This window comes from Prorops nasuta, unplaced genomic scaffold, assembly GCF_024137725.1.
Source record: "Prorops nasuta isolate Cenicafe-Biocafe unplaced genomic scaffold, Cenicafe_Pnas_1.2 PNAS00017, whole genome shotgun sequence".
Lineage (NCBI taxonomy): Eukaryota > Metazoa > Arthropoda > Insecta > Hymenoptera > Bethylidae > Prorops > Prorops nasuta.
The window spans coordinates 2,862,836-2,872,506 of NW_027116814.1; the positions used below are offsets into that span (position 1 = coordinate 2,862,836).

The 9,671-nt window shown below is 37.1% G+C and overlaps 2 long non-coding RNA genes across 9 annotated transcripts; both read right to left on the minus strand.

Annotated features, from left to right (window-relative positions):
- Positions 1 to 1,022: 1,022 nt before the first annotated feature.
- LOC136779657 (uncharacterized) lies at positions 1,023 to 7,113 on the minus strand. 8 transcript variants are annotated; one of them, XR_010823626.1, is made up of 3 exons: positions 6,480 to 7,113; positions 5,971 to 6,355; positions 1,023 to 5,038 (listed from the first exon to the last, which is right to left on the minus strand). It is a non-coding gene; the product is annotated as an uncharacterized lncRNA (long non-coding RNA). The 8 variants fall into 8 exon arrangements; XR_010823624.1 differs by having other exon boundaries at positions 6,431 to 7,113; XR_010823629.1 differs by having other exon boundaries at positions 5,971 to 6,137; positions 6,228 to 7,113.
- A 576-nt stretch (positions 7,114 to 7,689) lies between these two features.
- LOC136779636 (uncharacterized) lies at positions 7,690 to 8,996 on the minus strand. The gene is made up of 3 exons (XR_010823619.1): positions 8,447 to 8,996; positions 8,213 to 8,374; positions 7,690 to 8,153 (listed from the first exon to the last, which is right to left on the minus strand). It is a non-coding gene; the product is annotated as an uncharacterized lncRNA (long non-coding RNA).
- Positions 8,997 to 9,671: the final 675 nt, after the last annotated feature.

Genomic DNA, 9,671 nt, shown 5'->3' on the forward strand with positions numbered 1-9,671 from the left:
AACTTTCCGACCTTTTAATTTCCCGTTTCGTCACCCACCTAACCTCTTTGTGGAGTGAAATCGGTATTTTTTTTAAGTCACTTTATTTTATTGATATATCAACTTTGTAAAAGGGTTTTTGCTAGAAATGTGGCAAAAAGATTCGTAAAATGTTTTTGGAATGTTTATACTGTAGGATGGAATTTTTGTTTGACTACTTTTTTTTAATAAGGATAGTTTGTTTATTTGGAGTATGTTTCGTAGATTTTTGTAGATACGAATAATTTAATTTTTGTTGTATTTTTAGTTATGTAATTATATATATATATATATATTTATTTATATAATTTAATAATACTTTGTGGTAGAATATATATATATAGTATATATTGTTCTATGAAATTATGAATGATTTCCCACGATGAACTTTCGTGATATACGTGTATGGTAGGGTGCCAGTAACTATATCGTTTAGCCTAAGTTATGGCAACGAAGTAGTAATTAGCTATAATGTACATCCAATTGCATCGCGATCGTCATATTAAGTGGATTGGTGGCTCGTTGATAGTCGCTGCAACATTTTCATTCACTAGAATTGACTGTCGTGATGTATATTGCCACGAGTGACTCACCCATTAAACGATACGTTATTCCTTTTGCAACATTTCACTTTAATACCTTTTCACGACATCACTTTCATATAATCAATGCATGTAAATAAGACTTGATTAAATCTGCAAAACAAATCAAGCTATACACCGCTTATCTGTGGTTAACAATAAAAATAAAAATAGTTCAAATAATGTTTATGTTTTGATGTTTTTTTTAGTTCAGATCTTTTGCCACGAGTGACTCACCCATTAAACGATACGTTATTCCTTTTGCAATATTTCACTTTAATATCTTTTTACGACATCACTTTAATATAATCAATGAATGTAAATAAGACTTATAATTAAATCTGTAAAATAAATCAAGCGATACACCGGTTATCTGTGGTTAACAATTAAAACAAAAATAATTCAAATAATGTTTATGTTTTGATATTTTTTTTATTCAAATCTTTTAGTTAAATTTATAAGTTTTTATTAAGTTATAATAATAAACAAGCACAGTTTTTAAAGCATCGTACAGATTTATAAGGTAAGTTTATGTTAAAGGATATTGCATTTCATACTCCGGACATAAACTTCCGGAACCAAACGGACACGATTGACCTGTTGCTGATGACGTGTAATTACCAGCTAAAGGTCACTCTTTAAAAATTTTCGATGTAGCGATTGTGCAGAGTGTAGATCTATCACTAGAAAAGTTTTAATTTTTAAATTAGTATAGAAAAAAAAAATAGTCAATTCTAATTAACAGTATAGAGCGGTTGTTTAAACGAACCTGCTAAACGTTATTGAAAAATATTGTTATTCTTATACAGAGAGTAAACGTTAATTAGTTTTATAGGAGCTTCCCGTGGGATACCGTATTGTGCACATTGGCGTAGGTATCAGAAATAACGCTGAAATATCAAATTTATTTCAGCTCGTTCCGTTTTTAATATTCAATTATTTTACAGTTAAAAATAATACGAAGATAATAACCTTCTCAGCTTCAATTAAAACATTCAATTAAGAAGCAGCGATAATAATGAATCCTTCCTTCGAGTTATTATAACGTTGAACATTTACACAACATAACTAATGAATTATTTCTTAAAATAAATAACAAACCAATTAAAGTACTTAATTTTTTTTCGTACGTTAAGTAACAAAATTACTCCACAATTTTAACATATAAAAAAATGTTCTATATATATACGCTTATTCGAACGTAAATATTTGTTGGAAAATCCTAATTACTAAACAAAAATAATTAGCGAAGAAGATTGAAAATGTTTTTCAGTACGATAAGAGTCGGATTTAAGGTTAGGTCGTTATGGAAGCGCGTGGTACAGTATGAATAATAATCGAAGGAAGGAGCAAAAGTGGAAGTGGATGTGGCAACCCTGGAGGCCAGGCAGTGCCGGGGTTGAATTTCAAGCGCCCGAGGGACAGAGCAGAGGGGGTCGGATGAAGTTCTTTTGTATAAGGGACACGAGGGCTCCGCCGCTGCTCGGTATATAACGGTGCACCGACCGCCATATTGCTTATGGTCCGAGGCTTATGCCTGCCTTCCTTTTCTGCCTGCTGCTCTACCATAGCCGCTTTTCGAGGCCAGTTAGGAGTTAGGACCGTAAAACGGAGATCCCCTTTTTCCTTTTCCGTTAGCAACATTTGTACCCTGAAAATTTATGCTTCATTAATGTTTCGGAATAACCTCAATTATCTTACCTGCGTTCTCCTTCTGTACAATATTCGACCGGAATAACATCGACAATTTCATTATCCGAAAAGCTTAAACTTGCTCCACCTGGTTTGAAATTGGCAAGGTTTCGCGAGGATGAAAAGTGAAATTGGGGATAAACGGAGGTAGAGCGGGGGCCCTCGAGTCGTTCTAGAATCAAAAAACTTCAATTTACCGCCCACCCATGGAAGCAATTCCAAAGTAGTGCGCATGCTCCTCCTTTAATCCTGTATGAGACGTTCGGCATAAATTGCCAGTGAGTTTCGTTCTTTCTCAGTGCGGTAAGAGTAACGCCAGTGGAAAGTTACCGGCGCACGAAACAGACTTGGCACTTTCCACAAGCTGCTTCTCCTTCGACAACTCTCGCCTCGAGCTTCGGAGCAGCTCGGAGTAGTGACGAAAGATTGTGGGAATTCGGGACCCCCACTTTGACTCCCCAACGCTCACCACGGTATAGGGAGTGGAGCTTATGGTGGGGGCACCGAATTCCCACAATCTTTCGTCGCTGCCTCGGGTTAGTCCGGACCACTTCGGACTTGTTCGGACTTGGGCTCGACTCTTTGGCCTCACTCACCAGTGTGACAGACAGGCGACTCTTCTTAGCTCAAGCCCGTTGAAGCTGTCGAGGCTGTGTTCAGTTAGTAAATATCCACCAAGTCCACGCTTCGCCTCGGTGTGAAATAATCGCACGCCCGCAGAAGTGCATTTGTATGAGAGCGTTCTACTCTTGTACTGCTCTGCCACAGTCAGCCTTTCGCAAAGCCAACGAACGAGTTGATCAACCGTTCCCTGCAAATGCACTTGAAATATTACAAACACATTTTCAAAATATATCGCACTATTAATATCGTAAACGTACTTTTACTTCGAGGTACAACTTACGTTTCGTACTACATGGCTGCGTTTGAATTATGAGAAAACTTGGTTGAATCTCACTTGTGACGTCACTGGCAAAGTCACTCAAGCGCGAATGAAAACTAAATAAAGTTATTGTTTCTGTTAAGGTAGTTCCTGCTGTTGATTCAGACTGTACTAGTCGGACATGTTTTAATTTTGAAATAAAAAAATTTTGCTTTATAATTGGATAAATCCTGTTTATGCTTCCATAATTGTTGAAACATAATGTAAAAACTGTTTTACAAATAAAGATAACTTAAGAGGTATACTAAATTCAAAACGAAAATGAAAAAAATACCGACAACAAAATGGCATCTGATGCAAATAAATATAAAGGTGAAATACTTTCTTGTCCATTGTGTTTCAAACATTACTTAATATATCAGCATTAATTATTCAATTATATGGCAAAATTAATTTTATTTCAAATTTAAAACCAGTCTGACTAATCAGTCAGAATCAGCCACAGAAGCAACGTTAATATTATTACAAAAAGTCAATAATTACTTTACATTTGCGTTCAAGTGATAGCTATCCTGAATTTCAAACTTTATTCGTGACGCCACTAGTGAGATTTAACTGATTACCAAACCTTTTCGAGCTTTACTTTCCAATTTCAATGAGCTTTGATTATTTTGTAGCTTATGGTAAAAGGAGAGATACATTGCTTGTTTATATGGATTTTAATAGGGTACAAGAAAAACAAATAAGTTTTTACATTTCTAATTATTTCGATTCCACTGAAAAAGTCTAATATATTTCACAATAACAATATAATCAAACTATAAGAATGTAATCTTGAAAAAAAATACCTCCTTTTTAACTAAAAAAAATACGAAACTTTACTACAATCTAAATATCATAATTGGATCATTTGCTTGTAAGTTTCGATACACGAGTAAAGCTCTACAAACGAAACATATCTTTGACAAACAATCGTTGACGCAAGTCCGCTTGGTTATAATCCAAACAACAGTTTTCAGGAAATATCAACCAATAATTTTGTATAAACTGCATTATTACAAATAACGTGATAATTTTAGCGTAATAAATTTATCATTTAAACGATGGGTTTTAAATTAGTTAGTTTGATTTTGGAAAATAGTGTGGAGATTTTTAAGCATGATGCATAATGTAGATCGGGGACGCTAGCGTATATCAACAGGGGAGACGTATACACGCTGACGTTGGAGGTTAGGTTAGTGTTGACGCGTCTCGCAGAGTTCTGTGTGCGAGGCAGGCTCGTTGAAATAACGCCTTGCACGCACACACAAACGCACACGGATAACGCAACAGAGCACACATTCCCTTGCAAATACAGCGAGGTACATGTTCAAAATACGAAATGCACGAGTGCTCACCGCTCGGTCAGACCACATGCTCCCTGCCAACAATGTTCCAACCTCCCAACCAACACAGCCATCGCTTCCTACAAACTATATATATATATATATATATATATATATATCTCCCAGCCACGCGTTTTCTTTAACGTACTCTAATATTATGATTCACACTGCGAAACATTGACGCATATACCGGCTTCTCCGGCATTAGGAAACATGCTCGATACTGACAAACGTGTACAGAAAGTTGCACGTATCTCCAGGTCCGTACGTGTGTAAGTAGATATAGGGGCCATATGTCTCGCTATCGCCACTGAGCCACCAATACACAAATCTTGTATTACGCCGGTATATCGCAACGACAGCGCATATGCCAGACTAACCTCAAACAGCGCCTGTCAGCATGCTGGAGATACACAGCTCCTCTCTTCTCCTCTCTTCTCCCACCACCCGTGTTTAGCTCTCCAAAAATCACCATTTTCCTAAAATATTCAACAATTTTTCTCCGCTTTAGCAGACTCGGTTCTTTCGTTAATTTTTTATGGTGGATCGATTGACACTGCAATGGGTCAAAAATTCAAGGAAGTGAAATAAAATTGTCCCAACTGCTCTTAGTATACAGGGTGTCTTAATTTTTAATCGGTTCAAGTAATTATCTTGAATAGTATGCGAAATATGGAATAATGTTTCGGATAAAAGTTATCTGATCTCGAGGGGAATGCAGAATGGTAGTGTTGGTTTGACCTTGGAAGTCGTGCTGAAGAAAATATGAAGGTTACCTTCAGTTTTTTTATGAAAATGATTATTTTTTATTATATATTCTTGTAGATTATATCAGAAGCTTTCATAGACTCTCTTATTAGTTTTTCATTAAACCGTACCGTTTATGAGATATTTTGATTTAAAATTGTATATAGGAATGGGTTTGTGATTAGTGTGCGTGACCGTTGCGTGTGTATAGGCATAGTGCTGCTTACCTATACGTGTACTTTCAAATCGAAATATCTCGTAAACGATTGGATAAAATACAAAAATGATACTGAGATCTTCGAAAGCTCTCAATATAAGCTACAAGAATATGCAATAAACAATTAAGGGTTTCATTAAAAAACTCAAGGTGACCTTTGTATTTGCCTCGGCACACTTTCCAAGAACAAATTAATGATACCAACTTATGTCCCGCTCGAAGTCAGATAACTTTTATCTTAAACATTTTTCTGTGGTTCGTTCACTTTTCGAGATAATTGCCTAGACGACTAAAATTGAACACCCCGTAAGTGTATCAATCGCTTTAGCCACATTGTGCAAACGAAATATGATTTTGGGCGAAGCATTAAAATATGCGAGCTTTATTTTCGTTTGTAGAATATTAATAAAATACTGTAAAAGTTACTAAAAGCTTTTTGACACGTACTAAAAGCTCGGTATTTATGGTCGATGATTCTTGAAGCATTTCCGGTTCCTCATTGCGGCCGAACAAGTAGCGGGCAGCGATCAGTACGAGGAAAAGGTTTCAACCATCCAACGCATATAATCAGCTTTAACCCGCTGATCTCTTTAAAAGCGACGGCGTTAAGTCTGCTGCATTAAATACTAGTTTATAAAAATACCTCTATATTGCATTAAGTATATACTTCCTTTATGGTAGAATATTTCTTTCCACGATCTCACCTTCATTTTCTTCAAGAATTTTATCATTCAACATAGAAACACAGTTTTCATCAAATGCTTAATACACTTAGTAGACACCTACATCAATTGAAGACGTTTGTAAATACTGAAAAACAATTGCTGGTAACCTATAAAATAAAAGTCAAAAAAGCAGATTAATACCATGCAGTTGGTAAAGCAGTTGATTTAATGAGAAACTTTACAATTTGTATGAAACAATATCTTTCTCACACGGAATTACCGTCCACCTACCACGAAACACTTTTTACACTGTAATTTTTTAGGTTATCCGCAACTGATTTTCAGTATTTACAACGGTCGTATTTCATTAGCCGATATACACAGTTTTAGTGCAGAGTGAAGAAAGAACATTATTGATAATGCAAAGATTTTATAAACGTAAACTACTCGATGAGATAAACACCGCATCTTTTGCTAGCGTAGGTAGGCCGCGGAGTATACAATCGTGGACCGGGAGGGAAAGGAACTTCTCTTCTCCACATAACCAGAAACAGCTGACGTTTGGCGCTAATGCGGCTGCCAATTGCCATAGTGCTATGACGCGTGGCGCCACCGTCGAGCGTAAACATACGAAAACATTGGCCCGATCCATGCACATGCGCTACATAACCCCCCGATCTTAGAATTCAAGTCCACTGTCACTTTTTACACTTCATAATTTGCAAGCTGTTCGCGATTACCAAGGATTTACATTAATGTAGCTCAGTTTTTCATTGCAGGACGCGACAACCATTGTGGGTTTTGTACAAACCTACTCTGTAAGTGGTGTTATTATTTGTTCCAACTGTGTACTCTCGGAACTTATTAATGATACTAACTAAAATCTCTCGTTTAAAACATGATAATCCTACCAATCCTGACTTTAACAAACATGAAAAACGTTCTCAACCAGCAGGATTTTGCTGGAAATTAATAATTTTACATAAAAGCTTTGGTGTACACTTTATTCTGAGGCAAAGCGTGCGTTAAGGCCCTACTTGTAATTCCTCATTCGCATACTGCATATTCTTGGATATCTGTGGTACTCTCTACACCCTACAGGGTGTCACTTCTGAATTATTTTAAGTCTGGTACTTTTGAAACGTTAAATAAATGATTGCTTAGAATTTTTTTATTTAAACTTTAATCAAAAAGTTTTTAAATAATTAAAATCTTAGTTAAGTTGGCAGTTTGCTAACGAAGTTTGATGGATGAATCTAGGTTACCAGATTGTGCTACCGATATCTTGCCTATTTATACGTTTTGAAATAAATTTTTTTTAAATTTCGGTATATTAAGAGGGGATTAATAAATTTGATAAATTCTCTCCTTAACCATTACAGGGCTGGCGTGGCCACTTTAGTGGCCATTAAAGGGAGTGGGGGGGGGGGGGGGGAGTTCAGTTGGACATGTTGGGCCCACATGTAAATAAATTGGCCTTATCTGTGATATCATTTTTGAACTAAAAAGGCGGTCTTTTAAAGGTTAAAAACCTATCTCCTCTAGGATTTTGGATTCGACAATTCCCAAATGGCCACCCTGTATATGCACTCCATATACAGTTACGGGTAAAATATAAGCCGTGTTGTAAATCTTCGAATTCGTCGAACAGCTTCTACAGTAATTCCCCGAGAAATAAAATAAGTTGATGATTCTGCCAATTCCCTTGTTAAAAATTACAAAGAGATTTTCAGCTTTTATCCCTTGAAATGTCTCAGTTTCTTCTCGAACACAAAACTTGTCGACCTTTGTTTTTAATCCGACCTGAGAAATTTCCAACTTGTATAATTCTCAGAAAATGGACCATTTAACAACAACAATACCAAGTACATTGCTATATTTGTACATTGAAACAGTTATGTGGTCAATCATTATTGCAATTAAATGATGAGAAAATACACATTTGCTTGAAATTTATACTCGGAGCTGCAAAAAAAATTATGTTAAATCTAGCGAAAATTTTTTGCATGTCAGAGCATATTTACCGTTCAACTAGTACACTTCGCTTAGAGTTGCTTGTGGTATGTTAACTTCAAACGGCATTTTAATCGGATTCCCTGCGCGTTATAATTCCTAGATCAAATAATAAACTCACTTTCCCCCGGAAATCCTTTTAAGGGCTTATAACCGTTTATAAGGTTCTCTATCTGAAAATTGAATATGTAAATATTTAGTCCAAAAAAAAAAATATTGCAAGCAGTTGTAAGAAATGTTCGTACACCTCGATATTGTATTTCGTATAAAAAGCAGTTTGAAATGTTGGATAGAAACGTCAACGTCTATCCCCTCAGTCACACAAAGATATACGTACACAAATTTTACCAATGTATATTTCGAATAACGTATTTTATATACCTAAATGAACTACAGTGAGTAAACATTTTAATAATTTCTATCTAAAAAATATGACAGATTTTAAGGAGAATCGTTAGCGTTATAGAGACAGGAAAGGGTATCTCGTGGGTATTGAAATACTTGGGGTAGAGACGTTGAGTCTGATGGTAAAGGTGGGCAGGGGCAGGAGTGGCAGGACACAGACAAGCACAGGCAGGCAGGCAGGCAAGCAAGCAAACAGGCAGGCAAGCAGCAAGCAGGCAGAGCACAGCGTTAGCATCGATTTCCAGTCGGACAAGCCAAGCAACTCGATCGAGCGAACGGTACGCTCCTCCACAAGGAAATATCGAGCGTGGCTCCTCGTAGGAGTCGCTTGGTTTACAGGAGAAACGCGCGAGACCCGTTCTGCTTGCCCGCCCGTCTTCTAATCGAATATTTTCGTCGTCGAATACGCGTAATAAAGGTAGCGTTCTCTATCCCCTATACTTACCTCTTTGTCTAGTATGCAGGCAGACCGAGAACGTTCGACAAGGACAAAGCGTTGTAGGGGAGGTTAGGATTCCTCGAGAGTGGGGATTTATTCCAGGGAGCGAGAAAGAGCGAGAAAGAGCGAGAGAAAGAGGAATTAGAGAGAAACAACAATATTACAGCTGTGGGAAGCTGAAATAGATCGGGTAGATAGAGCGAAAAACGTCCGTGTTATTGCCAAGAGGGAAAGGAACGAGGTTATTGGATGGAGAGAGTAAAAGATATATCTTCGTGTTTTGGCCAGAGTAGAGAGCAGGAGAGGTTATGTATGCATACTGAGCGCGCGATATACCGACGTCCGTACTATGGAGAGAGACAAAGATAGGGGGAGAGTGGAGGGGGTAGCGCATTAGGAGTGGAGAGGGCAGCAGTAAATTGAGAGGCAGAGTGAGAGAGGAGTCTGGTTAAATAGAGAGAGATATATCTATAGTATATACCGACGTTATAGCTACGGGCACGCTGGTGCTTCATCGGATATGTATATGTATATATATATAGAGAGGAGAAACTTTGTAGTTGTGTTGGAACAGAAAGGAAGGAAAAAGGGAGAGAGAGAGAGAGAGAGACCTCAGGGGAGAAATG